General features: G+C 38.9%; 2 long non-coding RNA genes across 2 annotated transcripts in view; both read right to left on the bottom strand.

Annotated features, from left to right (window-relative positions):
• The window catches only part of LOC110392430, a 37,409-nt gene extending 12,136 nt beyond the window's left edge, over positions 1-25,273 (bottom strand). The window contains exons 1-2 of the long non-coding RNA XR_002434357.1: positions 25,164-25,273; positions 24,436-24,610 (exon numbers count right to left, since the gene is read on the bottom strand). This is a non-coding gene — a long non-coding RNA (uncharacterized LOC110392430). The remainder of the gene's footprint in view (positions 1-24,435; positions 24,611-25,163) is intronic.
• On the bottom strand, positions 535-19,780 carry LOC110392431. The gene is made up of 3 exons (XR_002434359.1): positions 19,023-19,780; positions 17,850-17,961; positions 535-656 (listed from the first exon to the last, which is right to left on the bottom strand). It is a non-coding gene; the product is annotated as an uncharacterized LOC110392431 (long non-coding RNA).

A 26,364-nucleotide genomic window follows, 5' to 3' on the forward strand; every position in this document is an offset into this window, starting at 1 on the left:
AAATAACTGACATGTTTAAAGCTTTAAAAAAGAAGGTCATAACATTAAAATACTATCAGTAGATAATTTCCATTCACTACTCATGTTTTCATGTTACATTAACAACAAAAAATGACATAAATGACATTCCATTAACTTAACAGAACCAAACACCCAGACTTATCTGGCGTATGACAAAGAGCAGTGCAAATCTGAATGTTTAATAACAGTGTTTTGATAGAACTGCCGAGGGACACACACCTAAAAACTACACATATGTGAAATTCGTAAATGCTGCCATCCAGTTGTTGGGGGACAGGAAAGTAAGATGGAGGCAGATAGCAGGTAAGTTTCTAGAATTCCTGAGATAAAAAAAATATTACAGTAACTGTCAGTTTCTGCGTATGCCATAAAGGCAAGTTGAAACATTTTTTAACAATTAAATACTTGCCTTTAAAAAAAAAACAAAAGTATTTAGTAGTCCTGCAGCTGAGCACCTTTCCAGTGGCACTTGATTGCAGTAGTCATTTCCACCAGAGCAGAGCAGATGAGATGCCACCATCCCTGGGGCAAAGCACATTCGCAAGACTTCAATGCAGAGATCTGTTATCTATGCAAATCACTTGCTAATGAAGAACTGCTCCCATGTAGCTCCTCCTAATTTATTATGATTGTAACTAGAAAAAAAAAATTAATTATGGTAAACAAACCGGCATTCTTTCTAAATATATTAAACATATTTTTGGAATTTTGACTCGGAGCCACACTCACTTTTGAAATATGATAAATTATGTTTAGAAAAAAAAAAACCCACACCTTTCATTTAAGAGTCATTATTAGGCTTTGGTGCATGGAGTAGCACCTTGACAGACACTTGCCAAGCTAAAGGGCAGTCTTTCTATGCTTGATTTTGAAAATCATGCACAAAGTCTAAGCTAGAGTTGTGCAAAGAGCTGTCCTAAACCAGCACACGACTAAGATACAATTTGTACTGTCTGGATTTCTATTACTGCTTGATCTGTAATGCTTCACTTGATTAATTCCTTGTTTGTACTGAAAATGATGGATTTCCAGTGGTAGGGTTTCTGGTTTCATTTCCAGCAATAAATCTCATTTTAAATGAATAATTTGAACTGTGGTGGCATCAACATTAATTTCTGGAGGTCCTAATGGAATAATAAAGGTCAAGATCTCTAAGAAACAAACCCATGAGCAAACACATCTCTCAAACATTTTCTTCAAGCAAATGCCTTAGAATCAGATGGACCTTACAGTGCAGCCTGAAAGATGATACAGCTGTATAGATTGGGTATCCAGCGTCACACATTAAGAAGGTAGGCTGACCAGTGGTAGAAACAAAATACTTAGACACATGGTGATTGGTGTGACCTGTTTATTTTTCAATCCTTAACTTGAGTTTCTGGCAAACCAGTGATACGTGAGCATGATACTCTGTGGTCCTCCAAGAGAAATGACTGTGGATGCAAACTCACGGACACGTTTCTCCATACCTCAGAAAGAGGTTTATTTCAAGCCCAGCCACCCCTGGGCCACAGATCTCCCAGTAATGCCAGTGATCCTAGACACAGCACAGCTGGGGAGCGCTCTTGGCTGGACTGTGTATCCCACTCCATACACTGGGGCCAGATCAATCAAAACAGGTGGCTAACCCTCAAATAATCATTTCATTCTCACTTTTAAGGGCATTATTTATGCCGTTGACAACTGCTGCGGCACATTGATTCTCACTTTGTCAAGGAGGCGGGGACAACTGACAACCGACACTGGGGGAATGCGGTCACCAGACAGGCTCAGGGATTCCTGCATCTGCTCAAGTGTAAGTTTAGAGAATCCAATTAAAAAAAAAAAAAAAAAGTCAAAGATGTGTATTAGTTGATTGTACCAGCGGAGCCCAAGGTGCTCTAATTGTGAACAGATCAGCTCGAGCTCCGTGCGGGTCACAGCCGAGCCTCCCCAGGGAACGGGCTGAGCTGGGACGGCTTCAATGCAACTTCCGCCCAGCACTGGTGCCGCGCAGCCGGGTGGAACGGCCGCCATGGCGGCCCCCTCCACAGCCTCTCGCCTCGCCCGCAGACGTGAGCGGAGTCAGGCGCAGCAGCCAGGGGGTGCCACAACACCGCTGCGGCACCGCGGGAGAGCGGGAGGGCCCAGGCTGCCGGCCCCTGTGGTTCTGCTTGTCCGGCAGCGTCTCTGCTTTATTCCGACTCGATCCTTTCTTGGCTCAGGCCGGCAGAGAAAGTGGGGCGAGAAGGCGCTCAGTGCCCTGATGGCAGTTTTTGTCTTTATTTTCATTTTTATGGAGAGGCCTGTGAACTAAACCACTGAAGAAAAGGACAATAGCACATCTGCTTGTGACAGCTCTTACAGTGCGGGTGCAGCCTGGTACACTTGTACTTTCTGGGACTGGGTCATCCCAGCAGAGACCTGGCATGCTCACTGGCTGGTGTATGCTCTAAGTGCCCAAGTCCACTAAGTATCTCCAAATTCACTTGGTCTCCAGGCACCTGAGTTCAGGCAATGACATGTAGTTAGCAATGCCAGATCTGCCCTGATAGGCACTAACCTGGCTGTCAGCCCATGGTGACCCGAACTCTGTCTGAATTCCGAGGCAAGATCAATACATGAGATAGAAGGGCAACTGCAGTAAACACGCTGTATTTTGGAGGGAAGAGGAAGAGGGAAAACTGTTATTTACCATGTGCTTTTTCTGTTTTAGCAGATTAGTAGTACACCGAGTTCTAGGCTGTTCCTAGATGAAAGATGCTTTACTCATCCTCTCTCTCTCTCTTTTTTTTTTTTTTCCTAAAAATGCATTATTATGAATAAGGGAAATAAATCATTGAGACCAGATGGAATCATGAAACGTGACTTCTGTCCAGAGAAGCTGTGGATGCTCCATCCCTGATGGTGTTCAAGGGCAGGTTGGGTGGGGCCCTGAGCAATCTGATCTAGTGCCTGATTTAGTGGTTGGCAACCCTGCCTGAAGCAGGGGGTTGTAACTAGATGATCTTTGAAGTACCTTGCAACCCAAGCCATTCTATGACTGTGATTCTGCAATTCTCTCTCCCTTCCATAGAAAAGATAGCCAAAGTTGTCCAGAAGATACTCCCAATGAGTCTAAACTTTCCATAGAAAAGACACTAAATAGAAAACATCATTCCCAAACTCAAAACCATACTGCAGTTCTTGCCATAGGTAGAACCTGGGCTTGTGATCCTGTGCTTTCCAAAACACTAGTTGTAACTCTGGTCTCGGTCCTACCAAAATGTAAATGTGGACATGAGACAGGAACCAACAAAGAGTTAAGATAACATTTTTGATGAAAATGAGACTAATCTCTTTCCCCACACCAAATGACCTACAAGATGCAGCAGGAAACTGGGCTTCTCAGCCTGTACTTTCCCAGGTTCTAACCCCATTCCTAGCTTAAACCTATCCTAGCTGGAAATCGGGCCTGGTCCTTGAGATGTGAATAGCAGAAGATGAAGTAGTATGTCCTTGAGATGTGAATAGCAGAAGATGAAGTAGTATTCTAATCTGTTTGTCCTTTCCATTTTTGTCAGAGTTCTCATTGATTCATTGAGAATTTAGATTTCTCAAAACTGTTCCTGTCCAAACTCTAAACTTATCTTCAGCTCTCACCCTAAATTTCAGTGTAAATACTGTGTATTTCAGAGATGCAAACTTAATCATTAAATGTTAAAAAAAAAAATCCCTTGAAATTTCTGCTGCTCCACCTTAGAGTGTCCTGTGTAGCTCCATATAAATACAATATCGCTGTTGCTGATAACAAGCCACAGGCTTTGTATTAAGTTAACACAGTCCTGAGTGCTTGTCAGGTTTTATGTAGACTAGTCTCAGCCAGCTTGTAGTTTTGTTTCAGCTTGTTTACCTCTAATAGCAATTGTCTAATGACCAGGTGTCTATTCCCTTATTTGTTTTCATTTTTCTTATCTTTGTATAATTGATGTAATGCCTATAGCTAAAAGTCCTTGTATAAATAGGAGTAGCAATTAATTATGCTATGTAGAATGACCCCTGAACCTCTAGATTAATGACAGAGCACTATGAAGGTATAGCATGATAGAGGCCCCAGGGCTCTCAATTACTCATAAGAAAAGATACTGCAAACCTAGGAACTGGGCATACAGTACAGTTAGATATAATATAAGAGTTGCAAATTACAGAAGAAAAATCAGGGTGGATACACATTAACAAACATATAAAAATGCATGCAAGTGGTCCCTAGGGTGAGGAGGAAACACTTAACATCAATATCATGTTTTTCCTAGCAAAGAGGAAAAATCCCCTACCATGGAAATCATACTACTCCCAACAATATCTCAGGATGACAACTTTTTATCACATCTCTTACTCCAGAAATAAAGATATCAGCATTGTTAGATGGAGAGGTAAATGTAGCAAATGGAGCAGTGGAGTGGTAAATGCAACATCAAAGAAAAAGCATTAGATCTAGGAGGGGGGTGTTATTGCAGCTTTTAAATGTAGCATTGCTCATGAGATTTAATTTTTAAAGAAATTTTTAAACTTTATTCGGGTTAATAGCATTAACTATTTACTGTATCTTGGTTATACAGTCAAGCCTTTAAATGAGATTAACAATAAAATCTTGGCTTCAGGTATAAGATACAGTCCTCTCTTTGCCCATGACAAGATTTCAAGCACAGTGTATATGACATATTCAAATACTCTGGGGTAGTAGTGATACCAGATTAGTTATATGAGCCCTGTCCTGTTTTTCAGGTGAATCTCTAGTAATACATATGCCTTCCAATGGGATCAAATAAGAAGAGATTCACTGTGTTGGACACTACACCTCTTTGGAACTGTCTTTGAGCTTCTTGTTTCAGGAACGACATTTCTGATTCTGTTTAATTCTCGTTCCTAAGTTTCTTTGGCATTCATTGTGTGCATAGAGTCTTCCAGGTGATAGAAAAAAAAAGACTTCTTGCATAGAATATTTATTATTTTTGCTTACTTTTCAGACTCTTCTATGGACAACATTAACCTACTGAAGGAGAACTCAGAAAATCCTAGACTTAACTGCATTGCCTTTAAATTGTTTTTACTTGGTACCATTATTACAATAGTTTACGTGTGGCTTTGATAGTCCATGAATATTTGAATGATTCACTTTAATTTGAAACTGGCATCCAAAACTTAACAATCTTTTGTGTCCAGAAAGCTGCTTTGTTTTCTTTAGAACAATAAAACTAGCTCATTGAGCTGTGTGAGATCATTTTGTTCATGCATTGAGCTCACATTGACATTAAGTCCATCTGTCATATAAATGGCATGATGCACTAGGCATCAGCCTTAAATATTGCTAAGAGGACTTCTATATTGGCAAGGTCACAAGGTCACTATTTTATGTCTGATTGATTACTAACCATTACCCCAACCATTTCAATAAATAGATTAGATCTTGACTACCTGTAACTTTTCTGAAATTCAGAAGTTTAAAGTGTAATGTCCACGAGGGCAGTTTCATGACCACTGAACTGTGATATGGATCACTTCAGTGACAAGATATCTCTACATGAATTGACTTCCCTTGCCTATGTTTCCGTCAGTCTTCTTCCTCTTTTCTCTTTAATGACACTTTCTGTTTCCTCCCTCTAATCCTAGGAAGCATCTAGAAGGATAAAGAGATCCAAATATGGCCTCTTCAAACATAACAGGAAAAAAAAGTCTCAACTCTTCCCTTGAGAGCTGTGAATAGGCACCATCTTAGAGAAGGAAGCAAATCACCCTGTAACGTACTTGTTTTTGCATTGTTTTATCTTTGAAGATGAAACACTTCCCAAGGCCCTGATTCAGCAAAATTCATCACTCACTAAGAGTGTGAAAAGAACCATTTAAGCAAAAGAAACCGCTCTTCTGTTGAGCTGTTCTGCTGGGGCCAAAATGGCCAGAGAGGCCACTCAAAAAACACTCGAAGAATATTCTTCTCCCTGGGGATCAAAAGGAATTTTTCTACATTGGCCCTAGGAGCAAACAACTAGTGTCAAAAGGTCATGTTCCTTCTCAACTCTGAGTCAGCCAATCATTCTAATAAATTGAATTAAGGACTCTGAAGTCCATTCCTTTGTCCACTGGGACATGTAAATCTTATTAGTGTCAATGAAGGTTGCAAGCCTCTCAGAGAAGATAATATATTCTCCTTATAATGTATAATCTATAAGATACATGACATGTCCTGAACCCACTTCTAAAACATTGTAGAAAACCTTCCATAAATTCAGCCTTTTTCTAGAACGTTTTAAAAGCATAAGGAGTGGCATATATATCACAGGATAGCGAGACTCTGATTATGAACATTGCGAAAGCTTCTTAGTCTTGCTACAGCCCATTAAAAACAAATCATAAATTCTGAGGAAGTACATGGAAAGATCATCTGAGACCTTAGACCCAAGAATGCACACATGCTGAGCATGCAACGAGCAAAACCTCAAACTGTGTGCACCCAGGGGTGCAAATTCTGTCCACACAGGAGCAAAAAGCTGTAGGATTAAATTATACAGCCAGAAGAGATGTTCTTAGGGAATTTTTCTCAAAAGGTACAAAACTAATTCACTGCCTAGCAGCACTTTTCAGTGGCTGTTTTTGTGATAGCAGGATGTATAGAGAGGAATGATAAGGCTTCATATCCTGATTGGTTTACAAAGGGAAATTATGTATTGGAGCTGAGAATATTTTCACAGTTTGTGTGTGTTTATTGTAGTTGTGATAAAGAGCTGCAGCTTAAGGGGAAATCATGTTTGTTCCATTTATAAAGATACATTTGTAAAGGGGTACCTTTTAATGTCAGAGCTCACCATGAGTTAGAAGTTAGTGGGTTGCTTAATGTCAGTAATATGATGTACTATAGGTGATTTTTTTTCTTTGTGCTTAGTTGGATCTGATAACATTTTTTGCCTTTATTGTGCTATTATGGAAAAGCCAATACAAATCTTGTTTAGTAGTTCTGTTTAAAAAAGATATTCACTATGTATTGTATTAGTAATAGAACAGCATTTAGAGTTAGTATATATGAAGAATTTCCATTGATTTTTTTAAGTATATCTGTATGACGATGTCTAAGTTTATTTACAACTGTCTTTCCTTGGTTTTATTTTATATGGAATCAATAATAACTGTCTTAAATAATGCATTCAGTTGATTAATCTAACGTGCTTCAACTCAGTGTTTAGAATAGAGAACAGTTCTTCCACTGGAGGAAAAAAAAAGCCATTAGTTAAATAGAGTCTGTAAGTAGTACCTACATGAAAGTAAAATGAAAGCTAGGTCTTAATAAAATACTTTATGCCTTTTCTTCGGAATAAGCAGACTATCATTTACTTTAAAGTTCATTTATAGCCAGTGTTTTTCATATTATAAGTAATTTGAAATTCTAAATAAATCGTCTGAAAAGGCACAGGAGGCGGAGAAAATATGTGTGTAATGTTTTGGGGGCTTCAGAGGACATTTTTTTTCCGTTTCAAAACCATCTTTATTTTTGTAATTTCACATATCATAACTTTAAAAACTTCAAAGCTCTGACAAAACATTTTGGTGTGTTGAATTAAAATATTTTGATAAATCCTATCTATTTCCCTTTTCATGTGTGAAGACTTTCTGGCACTTGTTAGAAAAACAGAAACAAAGATTAATGTTGAAAGTCTCAACATGTTCACTGATGAGGAATGCCCATTCTCTGCACAGCTCTTATCCACAGCATTCACTTTCTCAGAGATAGTTTGCATCAGTAGGACACATTCAGAAATGTTTTATTAACAGTGCCTTTGCACCAGCAGAGAGCAGTAGTACCCCCATCAGCAAGGGCTAGACCTGGCAGGATCACTATTTTTTGTTCAGTTTCGGTACACAATGGGGCCTGTGGGCACTGACTCACAGGTGACATCCAGAAGGCTCTTCAAGATCAGGTCTGCATGCTTTATCCCAGTACTCCCATCTCAGAATCTGCACAAGCAATAGTACGCAATATTTTGCTGTCCTTAGTTATGTTTTTCTTTAGGTTGCCAGGAACGGAGGAATTCTGCCCACGATATTTGCTTACAGTTATCATTCCCGAGTTCACAAGTTGAAGGGAGCTGCTCCTTCCCCCTTTCAGTATTTAATGTGGAGTTGCTTTTAACTGCTGTTTACTGAACAGTTTATTCCATTTTCTTCCATAAAACAATGTTTACATACATACACCTGATGTTTGTATTATAACAAGATTTGCACCTTTTAAAAAGGCTGCTCATGCAAACAGAAACCTCCTGGTTCCACCAGGCCCCAGCAAATGCCTGTTTACATTATCTCAGTGATCTGTAACAACAGAGCACCCAACTGAGCTTCCACAGATTTACAAGTGCAATGAATCCTTGAGGTTAAGATATCAAACATCCACTTGCTAATTGTGACATTAATCTCACACTGTCTGCTGGTGAGATGTTAATGCTGTGCTGGAGCCACGTTGCCATTTAAAGTCATTTCATTCTGTAGTGCAAGTCATGTAGTTCTGGCTGCTGGTACAGATCCAGAAGATGGATTGGGAAGGAGTAGGAGGCAGCAAGCAAAATGCAAACAGACTCACTTGTTTTAAAGTTTAGTATATTCAAAGATTGCCTCTGATTTTGGATTTCTCAGTTAAGCACCCAAAATAAGGTGGCAGTTCTCATTGCAGCATCACGTAGCTCAGACTGCCATTTCCAGACCTGAGAAATGCCTCTGTGCCATAGAGCAAAGTGAGTTAGGTGCAAACAAGCAGTTCTTGGGGCAAAATTCACTCTGAGTAGAACAGTGAGGTTCCCAGCAAAAAGATGGGGAAGTTCCGCAAGTCAGTGTGAGGTTCAAATAGGCAGCATGTTGTAAAGTTGCTCAGTGCAGTCAGTAGGAAATGCTGTAAGGAAGGTTTGACGATAGGGACATTGTCTTTTCTAGACGTAAGGGAGAACCCAGACACTTCTCTGTAAGAAAATCTATCAGCCAAAAGCCAGATCTTGCTAGCTACTTCCCTTTGTGAAGATGAACTTAAGCACTTTACTAGAAGTACTCAGCACCTTACAGAATTGGATCCTCAAAGTGTAAAGGATTTGTGAAAATCAGAAGTGCCAAAAATCAGAATGTGCCTCAGTGTTTCTATTTTCTTGGTGCAAATGGAATGCCAAAATCAAATAATAACTACTTAATGACAAAGAACAGCAATGTATCATGGAATTTACATGCACAATCAAAATGAGACAAAAATATGCACACTGTGTAGTTATAAAGAGAATACTGAGAGAAAGAATTGCAGAGAATGCATTTCTGAGGTGATGGAACATGTGGTAGCTTTAGAGTTTATTGCAAGAAGATTTCCATAGCCAAAAAAAAAAAGTTTACATATGCTTTTTACTAAAAGATTGTATATCAAATTCTGACAGACATGAGGCCAAGACAGAGAAGTCAGAAGAGCTGCGGCCCATTCCAGGGAAGCAGATGCTTTCAGCTGGAAATGAATGAGAGCTGTCATGATGGAAAAAATGTTAGCCAAGAAAAAGCTTTCACTTAGCATCTTGTAAAAAGTTCTGCCTGTTCTGCCTCTCTCTGAGTAGTTTGTTAGGAAGTGGATCTTTCCTGCTCAAGCTGCAGCAACCACAGGTCAGATACTTTTTTAGCTTGAACAGTAATAGATTGATCTTCTTAACCACACCATTTAGCTTCTGTCTCCTCGAAGTTTTCAGTAATTGAAAGGAGCTTACAAGCAGGAGGAGGACCACCTTTTTACACGGTCTGACAGAGATAGGACAAGGGGGAATGGCTTTAAACTAAAAGAGGGGAGATCTAGGTTAGATGTTAGGAAGAAGAGGGTGGTGAGGTGCAGGAACTGGCTGACCAGAGATGTTATGGATGACCCATCCCTGGAGGGATTCAAGGCCGGGCTGGATGGGACCCTGGGCAGCCGGATCTAGTGGTTGGTAACCCTGCCCATAGCAGGGGATTTAGAACTAGATGGTCTTTGGGATCCCCTCCCACCTAAGCCAGTCTGTGATTCTGTGTGATTCCATGAGGTTTCAGTGCTATATAGCATTGTGCAATGCAGAAGAATATTCTTAATGTAATCAGTGCTTTGAAATGACGTTGATAATACCTGTTTAATCTGGCAGACTGAAACAGAGGGTTCCTCATGAATGGGAAAGGTGAGGCATAGCTAATCCTGAGTTTTCCTTTCCTGGGTTCATTGGCTTCACTTGGCTTCACTTTCTTCCTCTAAAGAAAGCGATTTGCAGTGATGCAAAGATTTCTGCTCTTTGGAATTTTTGTTTGATGGGGGGAAAAAAATGTAGTGGAACCAGAGAAAATCTTGCCTTCTCCTGGACAAGCCTGAATCCAATCTCCATTTCATGTTTTCAAAGCACTGGGCAAGTGGACAAGTGTTTGCCAGGGAACATTTTGTATACCTGAAGAGAGCTCTAGGTGAGCAACACTAGCTGCCCACCAATAAAAAGAAGCTCAAGCAGAATCTTAGGCTGTTTTTTTTTCCCCTCATATCTAGGGCTAAGCAACTCTAATGCTTTTGAACCTTCTGGAAAGGGTTGTTATTTCTTTTGCCATTTTCCAAATTCCCTAGGGGCGAGATGACCTGAATAATCTTGCTGAAGTTGATTAAAGCTTGGCACTGACTGCACAGATTGTCTCGTGAAACTACCCTGCAAACTTTGACCTCTTAGCAGAGTATCTGGATAGAAGAGAGGTGAAGATGTTGAGCCAGCTCTGTTGGGAAGAAAAATGGCTAAAGGAAACTTGGCCCACAGGATGAAGCATGGCCACCTGATATAAGTCAGAGCAAAGTGGTATGCCAAAATGTGCATGTGTGCATACACACAGGCATCGTTATATGAAAAATATGAAAAATTTATGGGTTGCTTTTGATATTTTCCACTTCATAGGGCCCTCCTGAGGGTTAAAATCCCCAACCCCTCCATCTGGATATAATAGATATTTTCTCCCAAACAGTTCTTTACTGCAACATACGATTTTCTGCAGCTACAGAAATCACAGCACAGTCAGGGAGCTAGCCCAGCAAAATGAACAACTTCAAACTCATAATGATTTGAAGGTTTTTTCTAACTATAGCTAAGTGTTTCTTGTGCTTCTAGTAAGTTATAATAGAGTCGAAGTTTATATCTCTAAATTGTGGGCATTGTTGAAGGGACAAAGCTGTCTTTTGCTTCAAAATTTTCTACTTAAGGGTATGGTCTTCAGCTTTAAAGAACAACACAGATTCATGTTTATCCACTAGCTCCCTGAAGACTAGGATCTCATATGAATTTGGCCTGTTATGAGATGTTTATGAGTTTGTCTAGCTGCCATTACAAAAATAGTTTTGTGTGCTTCAGATAATTGTATAGAGTACGAAAAATGTGAGGTTGTCCCTCACGGAGTACTACTACCCATCAGTCTATGGGAGATGGGATCTGACTGCCGGAGGGTGTAGAAGTGGTAAGGGCTATCTTTAGCACTGGAAACCAATAGCCTTCTGAGACATCAAGATGATACAGTTTTCCCTCCTTCTTCCCTTCCAGTTCCCTGTTATTATCCATCTAACATTGGCTGTCCACATCATGACAGAGACTTGGTGGCTGAACAGACATCCTCTGGTAAATTCATTTTCCCTTCAGCCACAAAGAAGCAGCATGGGGACAATTGTAAACGTGATGACTGAAGAAAGAGCTCTGGTGGCCGTGTGAGGAGGGCCTCATCCTCAGGAGGCTGTGCTACAGAGCAGTCTGTCAGCTGCCCTGTGCAAACTGCCACAGGAGAACACTTCCTTGTTACCCACAGGGTCCCAAATTGCTCCCTCAGCTGCCCTCTGCTAGCTGGCTTTAAATAACTGTTTCTGTTACATTTATACTGATCAGGGTTAGATAAAACAACAAGAGCAGACAAATTTCTTCCCCATGGATCCCATCCGTTCTAGCTTGGGGACAAGGTGAGTCATGCTGGAAAATACTTAGAAAAATGATCTTGATGTAGAGTAACCTGCAGATAAAAGAAAGGAAAGCAGTGTCCGCCGCACACTCTCTCTCCATGCTGGGGAAGTACGGTACTTTTACCATTACTACTTTAAAGAATGGGAGACTGTCTAGAAGTTCACTGAGCTGTCTTTCCTTTAGTGATTCCTTTTTAACCCACAGTGCTGAAGTCAGTGCCTCTCACTGATACAGGATTTTAGTTTAGACTTCAGGAACTAAATGAGAGGGATTTCTTGGGTAACCGCCAGCCTCTGAGCAGCCAGCTGGGATGATCCCGTGTCACAGAGCACTGGTCAGGGCCTGTACTCATACTGCAGTGCCCACACCTGCTGAAGCCGAGCTTTTAAATACAAACAGAAATGACCATTTGTGAGTAGCCTCATAGGAAACCTGGCACATTTCATCTTCCCTGTCAACTGCCTCCGAAAAGCTTTGGTGTTATAGGTATGAGTATGGATGAACAGGAATTACTGCAGTATATCAGTAGTACCAGTCTGTAGCTTCGTGGAGCTGAGCAATATATCTTTGCAGCAAAAGACTGGTGTATCATTTGTCCAAAGGCAAGACGAAGGCATATGCTTTCACTGGAGCCTCAGTAGTTGAGGAAAAGATTTTAAAAGTGCTTCCCTATCTTCCATGCCGGTGGAAGGATGGAGACTGACACCTCCTCTTGAAAGTTATTTTCTCTGAATGTACAAACATTACCAGCAGCTTCGGATATGAGGAAGCAATGAAAGCCCAGGCCAGTACACACTGCAGTAAACCAGAAACCCTGGTACAAATCCAGCAGTTCTGGAGGTACCATATATACCAGTAAGGGTATGGAAGCTGGCTGTAAATGATAGACAGGCAGTGTGAGCTGGAAGTGCTTTTGACTGACACCAGTAATCAGTGCTATTCCTGTTGCTGATTATACCCAGCACTGCCATTACCAAAGGCAGAGTCTGTCAAAAATGTTCTCAGATTCCTGATTTAGACTATTGCAGCTGGAGACATTTTAAGCAACCAATGCATTTCTTTCTAAAGATGAGCTGGGAGAATGAAAGTTAGATTTCAAAAGAATGTCAGGATTTCAATGGTTGACTTGATTCTGATAAGAATCAGTGTTCCAGACTTTTCCTTGAAGATAAATCTCAGAAGCAGGCAAACAACATGGATGCAGTCATTATCATGTTTACTTTTAGCAAAATTGAAATATTTTCGCACTGACTTTTTAACTTATGGTGTTTGGGTAGTGAACATAAAAAGCCTTAGGAACTAAACAGAAATCAAAATGTCTTGCTCTGAAACTGTCCAAATAAAATGTCTGACCACAACTGGAATTTTTTCTTCAGAAAAACTCTAGAGAGGTCAATCTGATTTTAAAATGTGTTTTAGATCCAGTTGGAAGCACATTCAAATGCAAAATCAGTCCATCAAAATTGCTCTCAGCAGTTCTACTTGGGATACAAAAGTTCATCTAATTGGCATCCACCAGGATGCTTATTTGCTCATTCAAGATGAGAGACCAATTTACAAAGCAAAATTACATCCTCTGAGTAGAATAGGAACCCTGACATGAGGCTCAGCTTTTCAATAAGTATTTTCAATGCAAATAAGTTTTCAAAGGACTCTTCTGAAAATAAAATAAAAAAAAAAATAAAGAGAAAAAGAAGTGAACAAGATTCTTCCCATCTCATTCTCGAAGTATATTGTACAACAGTTTGAATTACTAGTATGAAGAATAAAGATAAAATAAATATTCTTAAAATTCTAAAGATCTTTACACATTACCTCTCTACCTCTCTCTATACTCAGTGAAAATGCAAATGAAGCACTGTCAGAAGGCTCGTTCATTTTGAAACATGAATGAAGGTGAGAGGACACAAGTCTGCTTTCCTGGTCAATAGCTGAACAGGAGCTGACTGATTTGAAACTTTAAAGTCCTGTCAAGACAACATAACTTACAATTTGAGCATCTTTTCATGAGATTTAAATCATATAAAGCAAAACTAAAGCATCTATCACACAGTGACTTGTGATTATTTTCTGACTTAGAGCAGGTCTGTCTTTCCACAGTAACTGTATGACAAAAGCATATAGAAGATAGACACAGTAATGCAAGCAGTATCTTACATTTAACTACCCTTTGCAATATAAATAAAGCAGACAATGGATGATCTTCTGGGAGGAGTTACCCCGTTTATCAAAAGCACTTCTTGAGTTGCTACTGCATACTTAAACTTGTCGCTATACTTAAAGAACTATTCATTATATAAACATCCTATTAATACCACAGTCATCAACTTGTTCTCCTTGTCACAGAGAGACCCAGTGCAGTACACAAACAGAACAGAAAAAAGACTGGAGAATGAGGTGCTGTATCTGTGATAAATTGCCATGCTCTCCTTCTTGGCATTCTGACAGTTTCAGGAGACCCCATTCTAGCTCAGATAATGTTCATATTTTGCTGATGGAGGAAAAAAGGAGGTAGTATTTCCTTGCTTGGAAGGCATTCAGATTCTGTGGTGACAGGCATAATAGAAATGCCTACATGGATTAGAACAAGAAAAAGAGAGAAAGACTGCAGAAACAGAGCTCTGCAGATGATCGTAACCTAATAGGAATATTAGATCACCGCAATTTTTTCTTTCTGTTACTATGGCTGATCTGCCAGACTCTTTCTCAGAGCAGAAGTTTTTAGGATGTGATACACTATTTTGCCGCAGTCAGAAGAACTGAACCTTATGATCTGAATCACTGAGAAGGTGCCCTGGGAAGGTGGGCAGATAACCACCCCTCACACCTTGAGGCATGGTGACGAATGCACAGCTATAAAGCCTGAGTTGATTGCTGATGTCATTTTACAGCCAGACTGTAGAAAGTAAAATGTGAAACTAACCTTGCATCCAAATATTTCAAGTCTATTCATAGCTTTATTTTCATGCAATTCAGTAGGAGATTCTTCTGTTGCTGTACGTTCCTTAAGCAGGATGTACTGTGTTCAGGTCTGCTTCCATTTCTCATCCTGACTCTGCTATGGGCACAGAGCAGACCCTGCTGGCTCCTCTCCTTTGTCTGTGCTCCTTGCAGCACAGCATGCGGGCTGCCCCTGCCCAGGCTTCAGTGAGGTGCCATTCCCTGTACACCATGGTGTAAATCCCAAATGATTCCAGTGGATTTAGGAGATTTATTTCGGAATGGCACTGAATTTGCTGGTAGAGTGATGTCCTCCTTGGCCTCTGACATAAAAAATAGCAGTAAATAAGTAGATTTATGAAGAAAATTCAAGCAGGTGGCAAGAGTGATCCCACTGATTTTCATGGGATGACCCACATGTGTAAAGATCAAAAAATTGGCATTTGCAGGAATAATCTCTGATGTGTTTGTATCATAGTAACACAGAGGTTAAACTGCATAACTTTGCATTTGCAAGATAGAAGGTAGCTGACACTGTTTGTGTTATCATTTCAAAGCAATAAATGCAGGGCATATAATAAAAACAGCTGTACAAATTAAGAAAATATCGTAGATGATGTTCTTTGAAATCCTTTAAACATTTTTTATAAACCACATTTAGAAAATATACTGCTTCCTAGCAACCAAATTCCTTACAAGCTTCTGCAGATCTCAAGGTCTGACCTCTGTCTTTCCATTTCAGTTATCAGAATTTCAGTCTTCTGATGTCCCAAAGGCCTCTATGTTTTTGTGGGCACCAAGGGCTCTTTGTAAATTATTCTCTCTTTTTCTCAAGAAATTTGAAAGCTTTTTGTGGGCGAAGGAATTTTTAATCTGTTTGTCTGCTTTTTTTAAATCTTTTTGAAACTTTAGAAAATAACAATGGAAACAAAAAGAGAGATCTATCTCTACTTTAGTTCAGTACATTTCAAAAGATAAATCCTCTGTTAGGTGATTATTTTTATCCTTAACACATAAAAGTGTTGTAATCCTGTGTCAGAATTCTGGGAAACCATTTTTTCCAAAATAACTTCTGTATAAAGAATGGGATCTTGGCTGCTGAAAGAACATGATGAATAAGGGAAAGTACATCATAATGGAATTTTTTTCACATTTGTCTTTTCCATGACCTCCAAACTATACACACAAACACAAGCACCCAGAAAAGTACATGTTACAGATGGCAAAGTAAGAACTGCTGTCTCATCTGCTGTATGAGAAGAAGGGAAAAATAGTTAGTCCTCAGGAACGCCCTCAAAACTAGCAAGGGATTAACTGAAAATAAAAGTGGAACATTCAAATGATGTAAAGGATGTAAAGACATACAAGGTGTGTTAGAGATCTAACATCACATAGCAGACATAGAATAAGAGAATCATGGAATCATTTGAGTTGGAAGGGACCCTTAAAGGTCACTTAGTCCAACTCGCCTGCAACAAACAGAACACCTACAGCTAGATCAAGTTGCTCAGAGCTCTGTCCAATCTGGCCTTGAATGTCTACAGGGATGGGGTATCCATCACCTCTCTGGGCAACCTGTTCCAGTGCCTCACTGCCCTTGTAAAAAACTTTCTCCTTACGTTCAATCTAAATCTCCCCTTTTTTACTTTGAAACCATTTCTCCCTGTCCTATCACAACAGACCCTTCCAAAAAGTCTGTCACCTTCCTTCTTACAGCCCACCCCTTAGATACTGACAGGCCGCTCTCAGGTCTCCCCACAGCCTTCTCTTCTCCAGGCTGAACAGCCCCAGCTCTCTCAGCCTGTTCTTACAGGGGAGGTGTTCCATCCCTCAGATCATTTTTGTGGCCACATCACAGTGGAACAGGTGAAAGGTAGAAGTGCGTCACCTGTATTCTGAACTGTCAAAACACACAACATTTCTCAGCTGGTAAAATTCCCCTTTGCATGATTAATTAGGTGACACTCATCAGCAAGTGAAAACAGCTTTAGGAGCTCAGATTTGCTTTTTCTTTTGTGTTCAGAAGATGGATGGGGGGAACATAGTCATCTGCAATTGCATGTAAAAATGCATCTCACAATTTAAAATATTTAAGAATTTTTGTAAAAAAAAAATTATCCTTATATATGATATAAAAAAAAAATAACCCAAAACAATCTGTCTAAGAGATTATATATATATATATTACATATATATTATATGTTGTTCTCTTTTAACAGGAGAGCACTTCAGCTCCAGATATGAAAGTTTGGAAGAAAGTGTGCTGTTGACTGTATTAATCCTATTATTGTCCTCAGCCACTGGTTTTTTGAGCTTATCTCAAGAATAAATTCTCAATATTGGAGAGAGGCTTCTAGTTTAAATCAGGCCTGATCTGACTCAGAATAGCCATTCTACTTCCCAGCCCAAAGCCTGGTAAAGTCAATGGAAAGAGTACTGTTACATTCATCACTTTGTAGACCAACTTCCCACAAGAATCAGTGAATCCACTTTCCTTTCTACAAGCCCCAAATCAACAAATTAAGCTTTGGCTATTGATTTCAGGTTCTACAGTATTCCATGCCTCAGGCTCTTGTACTGTGCTGGTGAAAACTCTGTTGGTTAATGCCTGTGCTGTTCGAGTCATGCTATTCCCATTCCTGCTGATCCAAGACACAATGTTTCTAGCCATGGAGTTGATCTCATGGTGAGTCAAAACACAGCAGGAGCAAAGCCTAATGCCAGATGATACCTGCGGTGTTTGTCTAGATGGTTATGACTGTCATACTTTTCATGACATTTTACATATGTATTGCATGTCAAACTTCCCCGATGCATTGAATACTTCTTACTTTATCTGAGAAGATTAAAAACGTGTTTTCATACAAAAGATTTTACTTGCTGTGCACTTTTATAAGGTAAACAACAGTCTTACATAAAGTTTATTACCTTTCGTAGTATGTTTCCCAGAATCCAGTGCTCTCATCTCTTTTTTGACTCAGTTGTAGAGTTCACCATAATGAATTTTTTCACATTCATTTTTTCCATGACTTCCAAGCTACTATATCAAAAACATAAAACAGGCTAGAGTGAATATACAGCTAAGTTCCAAACTAGTTTCTGCCAGCAATTACTTTTAACGTGCACCACTGCATAAAAGCTGTCTTTTACTACCTGTTTCACTTGGAAAGCCTTCTTTTAACTCTTTTCAGAGTGATTAGTGGATGCTGATTAAGAACAATACTATTGCATATTAAAATGATAACACAGGACCTCAATTTAAATTTAAATTGGATTCCCAAAGGTGAATTCACTTTACTATCTGATATATCTAGATATCTAGATATATCTGTATCTCAGGGTACAGGGGCCTGCATGCTTTATTTCTCATTGACAGAACTAAGCTTTTTAGTTAATGCTTTTATTCCCCTTAGTAGATGAAAAGAAAGGAAAAAAATGAAGCACAGAGTTCACTCGAATATCTACAATGACATGAATGGTGCCTCAGGGGACAGAGACCATAGTTCTAGTGACGTTCACTTAAGGTCCACATCTATATTATATTCTTTGACTGAAAAGTCTTTCATCAGTCTGACTTAGTGATATCTTCCTTCCAGATGTATTTTAATCCAAAGTATTTAACATTTTCTCTTAATCATTGAAAAGTTACTTCTATTTAATAGCTACTGGCATATCATTTTTGCTCTTTAACATATCAATATCAGAACCTATGTGAGAATTTTTATTAAAGGCATGAATACATAGTTTTCAGCCTCTTCTGGAATTTGAAGCTCCTGTATATGAGCCACTAGGAACAAAGTATACCAAAACAGCATGTAAAAGGCCATCTGAAAAGCTTAAATTCCTCTTTCAGGGCAGGAGTACAGCTGCTTTATCATCCTTCATCTATTTCACCCAGAGGATAAGAGACAAGCAAACTAAACTGTTCTCAGTTTTTGTGTGCTCGGCTACTATTATTACAAGAAAAGAGTACTTAGCTCTCATCTGACGGCTTTCTAGCAGCAACTCACTAACTAGTTCCCAGCTTAATAAAACCCTGTGAAAGTAGTTATTTGCACAGTCCTGCACCTAGACTACAGTTCTGGAGAGAAAGGGACTTACCTCCTAACTATGTCTCTTGTGTCGTCTAATTCTGTCAACCACCAGGTTCTGACTACATCTCCACCAGTCAAGCATTGTGGAAATGCCTTGTCCTGAAGGTACCATTTGTCCACACAATCAGAAGGCAGTGAGAAGTAAATAAGAGGTATAGAAATTATCAGCTTTTTGGCTTGTTGCATATTCTGCTGAACTTCCAAATACTTTCTGTGGTTCTCCGCTTCTGTTATCTTTTACCAGGTGTCATTCAAAAGTAAGTCAATTTCCTAGTGACCCTAGTAGTAGAGGACATCACTATGATTGTGCTGTTCAGCCATAAATCTATAACTCCTCCTGTCCATCACTACATCCATCTGATCTATCAAATGTATTGTGGCAACTAAAGACATAAAGGTTCCTAATCATTTTGATATATCTACTTGTTCTGAGGCTTACCTCCGGAGTGAACCTCTTCTCCCAAACACCTTTCAATAATCATCACCCAGCTCCGATGTCTATTGGAAGATAGCTCCAAGGGCAATGTACTGGCAAACTGGATAGGGCAATATTACTAATTCTGTGGTTTCCAAAGGAGTACAGAGTACAAAAAGCAGTATTATGATCCAGCATAAATACATCAGATAAATTTGATAGACTTTGTTCTAATTTTTGCAACATAGACATTAAGGACTTCTCACTGATACCAGCAATTATTTTTTCTTTACTGAAAAGAAGTAACCACATCAATGGCTGGGAAGAAGTGTGAGCAAATCAGTCATCTCCTTGTGATTTTTCCTCCAACCAAATCAGGAGAGCAATGTTGCAGGACTGCTTTGAAGACTATAGAAATCAGAGAAGGTGGGGATAGCGAACTTTGATAGAAATCTTCAAGTTTGACGAAGTTAACTAGTCAGGCTTCTGAAGAAATGTTGTCCACCTAAGCACCCTAATATCTTTTTCTTTAGGATTAGGAAGGATTGGGTCATATCATATAGATTATTCATATACATTCAAGTTTTTCCTGGAAGAGAAGCAACTGCTCTTCTGAAGAAGGTCAGTGATACTGCATGCAGGTACAATCAAGAAAACTGTTAGGAAGATCTCCTGCCATCAGTAAATCAAGGCAAACAGAGAGATACCAGCTAAAGCTAAAGTAGGTCACCTCTGCAGCACAGTGACATCCAGATCAATTATTCTTTACACAACCCTAGAAGTTAACTCTTTCATCCATCACAGCACTTCTCTTCCTCCTTTTTGTTTAAAGTTGTTAGGGAACCAAGGCAGGATGATCAGGCTGGTTTCTCACTACAAGAAAGACACTGAGGCCCTGGAGCATGTCCAGAGGAGGGCAAAGAAGCTGTGAAGGCTCTGGAGCACAAGTTGTATGGGGAGTGGCTGAGGGCACTGGGATGATTCAGTCTGGCTCAAGGGAAAACCTTATCACTCTCTACAATTCCCTGAAAGGAGGTTGAGATGAGGTTGGGGTTGGCCTCTTCTCACCAGGTAACACTGATAGAATGAGAGGTGATGGTCTGAAGTTACACCAGGGGAGGTATGGGTTGGATATTAGGAAGAATTCTTCTCCAAAAGAGTGTTATTGGAACAGGCTGCTGAGAGAGGTGGTGGAATCACCGTCCCTAGAGGTGTTCAAGAAGAGGGTAGATGTAGCACTGAGGGACGTGGGTTAGTGGACATTTTGGAAAGGGTTGATGGTTGGACTGATGACTGTTACAACCTTAACAATTCTACAATTCTGTAGTTCTATTCTCAACAACTATGGGAAAACAAGGAGGCTGAGCATTATGAGGTGAATTATTGCATGCAGATAAAGTGAACACAAAATCAGTAGCTCTTCCGTTGGAGAAGTTGTGTTGCTTTTGTTACCTACATTATCGATCCAATTTATCTTGAAAGCTGCACAGAAAGAGATGAAACACTAATTTTAGAGATTTTAAAATTCCCTTTAATTCCATTCCTTTTATTTCTACATGAGAACTTGATGGTAGCAGAAAAGCAAAATAGAGCTTTAAACGAACCTTTGTTTATAGGCCTGCTAATCAGCATGACTCATGCAAAATTTATCCCTCTAGTTAATCTTATTTCTTGATGGCTAACATGTTTACATTTCAAGGTAGCATGCCATTTTAATGGAAAGGGGTATTGCTTCCTTACATTTCCTGACATTAGTAATAATAAGCATTTCTCCTCAGCCTCCTGTAGCATTGCCCTTAATTGCTGTCGGGCTTTCACTTTGCATTCAAGAGAATGTTCATATCTATAGTTCAGCAAAGACTTGCAGATTTTTAATCAATTGAAGAGAGTTGTTTCAATTCACAGCTTTTTCGTAGTCATCCATCTTCCCCTTTAGCCCATAAGAAATATCCAATTTTTTCTATATAATGCTATATGAAATTACCTATCAGCAAGCAGACCTATCACATAACATTAATTATTTATTTGTTTGTTTGTTTATGTATTGGTATTTCACAAAACTGTACAGGAGGAATATGTTTTCACTCACTATATAACTTAAATCTCTCTAGAGACATCTAAAGTTTGGGAAGAATTTCAGATTCAATTCAATTGTACTGAGCAGAATGTATCCAATTAATTCAGACTTCTATCAAGCAGTATCATCCTCCAAATGAAGCTCTTTCTCATTTCACCTCCTTTTCTTCAATATCTAGTATTGATAATGTTTTTAGAGAGGAAAAATCAACAAGGTGTGAAAGAAACTCTATACAGATGGGTCGATTTCTAGTATGCTGTTGATAAAAACAGAATTTAATATGATCTTGAGTAGAATGTATGCTCACAAAAGCCTCTCAGCCTTTAAAAGCCCAGATTTGAAGGACTCTGAATTGATAGAAAGTATAAAATTAAGTGTCAGTGCTAACCTTCACTCAGGTACACTTCAGGCTTCCAAAACCGGAGAGATAAACCTGAATGCACCAATTCAATTGTGGCTGGTATTGAACATTATGCTTAGTATCTACTTTGCAAGAGAGAGGAAGGCACATAAAGCTTTATTTTCTTCTTGTCCTCAGAATCAGGCTCATTATTTATATTACAAAATCATTGATGTATCTGAATCAATAAGACAGACTGTAAAAGAAGATCAAGAATCTTGATATACCCATATAACAGGTTAATCTAATTTTTACACTTCCCTCCTATCTCATCTAAAGGAAGGGTCATTATAAGGTACAAGGAGGGGCAGAGAGGAAATGAGGTTATGCACACTTAGCTAATTCACAGCACTACACTTTCCACTAGGGACTGTAACCAATAGATGCACTTAAGAGCACTGTCTAGGGTGCAGTAACTAGGTCACAAGCCAATGCTGGGCAAAGAACCTGGAAGCTGCAACTTACTGCTTACAGTTCTTGCTGATGAAGTAAAAATTTGATCCATTATATTCAACGATGAATTATGTATATTTTTGGTATCAATACATATTGGAAAATTTAGCAATGAAACATGATTAATTAAATTAAATAAGTCTTAAATAGCACCCTCTAGCTCATTTCTCTGTGCTGTTAACATGTTTTTTTGTACAACATATTCTGTTGGTTGATCTAATAATTTTTCCTGAATTAATTCCAGTAACATGCTTATGTACTTATTCAAGGTACATGACCTTTCCACAATTCAGATAAACCAAAGAAAGTATGATAAGATTGATTATAGATTTTACAGTAATGCTTACACATAATGTAATGCTTTACATAATGCTTACACACCTAAATTAGCAGCTATATTGAGTACTGAATATCCACACTCTTCATACCGTCCCACATACATAAGGATGACAACAAATGGCAGTCAAGTGAAATCTCCTTTCTTCATTTTGCCCTCCTAGGTTGGAGCACTCAGCTGGAGTAGGAGAGCAATTGGGGTTCCCTTTTCATTTTGCACAAACAAAATGGTCCATGATCTGGTCGTCAAATTAGAGACAGCTGTCAGTTAGCAGCAATAATGTAGACAGCTTATTTTCAAAAAATGGTATTCTAAATATACCTTTCAAGGTCTTGGACTGTGCAGAGTAATTCTATTAACATGTAGAATACATCTTCATACTGTTTTGAAAGCTTTTTCATTGTGACAGTGGCATCTCTCAAGGCTATTTTGGGCTAACTGGAGATAATGGTAGTGTTTGTTTTAGATCTCTGGCTTTCTTCCAGAATTGCTTGTTATGAATCCTTTTATTTGGATATCTCCAATAAAGATTATATGAATATGACAGAAGGTCTTCAAACAGAACATAGCAATTATAGATGTCCAAATCCTATTATAATGAGCTATCTGTATCCTTGCTACAAACAGATGTGCTTTTTTGCACTTCAGCAAGGCGTAAGTCTTGTAGTAGTCCACAAAAAGTGATCTTAGCCTTAGTGAGCAAGAGAGTTTTAAGATTCAAAATTAATGTAATACAGAATGCTGAAATTCTTACAGCATGGTTCAGGTTCATGCATCATTGAATAGATTGTTTAGGACAGATATTTTTCATGTGTAAACTGTAGTTGCCATAGGAACTGTTAATTTGGATTTCAGTACTGTGTTATAGTTTAAAATATTTTAAAATCTACAGGTATTGGGGGAGTGAGTTCAACTCCCTTGAGAAACATGTTCCATTTTGAAGATATTTGTGCAGAGATAAGGATTACCTGTTTGCAGTTGGAAAGTTACTGCTAGGGAAAAACATAGAGAATATTAATAGGTCTTTCATATCAGATGTTTGGTATTCATGAATGTCAAAGAATATGATATGTGATTGATCCCAACTCCAGGTACTGTGATGAGCTTCTTTTCTTGTACCAACTCAAATAGGCCAGCAATGTCTATCTTCTTATCCATTTTGAAATCTGGGCTCCAAAAATACCCAAATCTCAAAAAGAAGTGTCATTACCATTACTACATTTGACTTCCTTTGTTGAGAAAAAATATACATTATAATAAAGTTTATTAGAAAACTTAGAACAAGTCTTGTTGGATATATTACAAAAGGGACATTGGAAAGAAGAGTGCTGAAACATTTGTAGTCAGCTTATCTGCTTATACCAAATTTCACTGTAATTTGTGAGTTTAGGAGTATATCTATTACGTAGAGAAACCTGTTGTGATCCTAAGTTGTATACATTGAAGTTGGATGTAAGACAGCTACCTGAACTCCACATACATTTCCCTACAACTGAGTTATTGTCTTTTTAACCACTGTTATCTTGTGATAGAGAGGTATTGCTGTGCAGAGATTTTGGACATCAACCTCTTTGTTAGGGCAGTGCACTTGAGTAGAGCAACAGTAGGTCCAACCTCCCTCAAACAGCTGTTTCTCTGATGCAGCTACACAGATGACAGCAGGATACAATTTTTTAAAAGTAGATTCTCCCCACCAGAACTTGTTCTTAGAATTATGCTGACTGGAAATCACACCTACCATTTCATGTTGGTTTGATTCATCAACAGTGAAATATGTGCACAAATGAAGTGAACTCAGTCTCTTCTCTGGGCATCTGCAGAGAAACCAAACTTCTTCCAGTGAGAGTATGTGGAAATTAAATGCTTTTATCAGGACTGAACTCACTTTTGGCCCTCCTCTGCTCCCACCATAGCTGTAAGAAAGCATTTTAATATATTTAGTACTTAAATATGGTACCTGTTTAAGGTTCACTGTGTCCTTTCCCATCCCTCAACTTCTCAGCTTTCCAAGCTGCCAAATCTATACATACAGAAGAAAAGATTGCATGCACAATAGAGACACTTAAAAAAATAAATCTGTATCCAGCAGAGCTCACTTCTGGCAGTCAGCCCCAGGGGACAGCTAGAGGAAGGTGAAGGTGCCGATTTGTTTGAGATCTCTACTGATAAATCTTTCCAGCTCTCTTCTCCTCCACAGGTTATATTGAGACTTAAGGAAAATAAAACTGGGGATTTACCTGAAGTTACAACATCCTTTTTAAGCTTACATATAAAGCTATTAAAATAATTTCTATAAAGCTTTTAATCCAATATTTTAAGTCCCTAATTAGTCACTTGAATCCCCTGAACAAAGCACTAGGATTAGAACTCATATATCCTGAAGACACAACAAAACCAGCAACTCTCTTCTGCTAAAAGCCTAATCCAAATACCACTGCAGTGAATCAAAACATTAACACTACTTACGGAGGCTGTATTTTCTGTCACCAATGACCTTTCAAGCTCCACATCATCTCACTTTACTCTTCTGATTTGGGTAAGCTCGTCTTTCCTGTTCCTTAAGGATGGCACAAGACCAACTCACTCTGGTGAGGTTTTATTCCCCTCTAGTGTATCAGAGAAGCTGAACAACCAGAGCCTAATAACTTCTCTAAATGGGAGACTGTCACTCAGGTTCAGAGATTACAGCTATTTTATTATGGCTGTCTAGCTATGGTTGATCTAAAAAATACTTGGAAATAACTACCTTGCTTCAATTCATGTTTTCCTGTAATCAGGAAAAGTAGACACATTTCCAGTGAGATTTCATTCTTAATGGTTTGGCTCATCTACCTCTCTCCAGCAGGAAGTACATCTTGGTTTGGATTGTCTGAACATCCTTGTATCTTCTGCAGTTAAGCTCTTGTTTCCCCCCATTACTCATCCTACCTCCAATACAAGGGGTGGCTGGAGGATATTCCTGTTCTGCTTTTACATGCTGAGAAAGTCAGGAATGACAAAATACAACCATCTCCTTTTTCATATTATAAATATGAATTATATATATAATATTTCAATATTATTCTTCCTTTGTTAGCAGGCCAAGAATTCCTACATGTGAAACAGAACAATAACCCCACTGTCACAACTGCTACTTAAATAAGCTCTGTTCTTCCAGTCCTGACATATGGGTGATCAGTATATAGACTGTTTTCCATGCAGTCTGTCCCCTTTCTTTAAGCACTTTTCTCTGGATAAAATAGATGCACTTCACCAGTATTCAGACAGCATCCAATTTACGCTCTGTAGGCAATTATAGCAAGTACAAGACAAAGGACAAATTTGAACTAGATCATGTTAAACGCTACTTAACATTTGAAGATTCATCCACCCAATTTATCTCCTGGGAACATTCACTGTGTTTAAGGATTCCCTAAAGAATCTCTCTGGTTGAATTAACTTAGGAAAAAGCTATCTTCAGGCTAACGGTCAATCAACCAGTCATGGATTTCTCAGTGACATCAGAATTTGATTGCAGTTCTCAGGACACTAAACGGAAAGGTCATTGCAAAACGTCATCTTTTTCAAGCTGTTATTTCACCTTAGATTTGAATTCCTCATTTGAAACCTAGGAAGCATTCTCCACTGCATGAAAAATGCACTTGAGTCACAGTGGCCCATTTTGTTG

Source organism: Numida meleagris, chromosome 1 (assembly GCF_002078875.1).
Source record: "Numida meleagris isolate 19003 breed g44 Domestic line chromosome 1, NumMel1.0, whole genome shotgun sequence".
NCBI lineage: Eukaryota > Metazoa > Chordata > Aves > Galliformes > Numididae > Numida > Numida meleagris.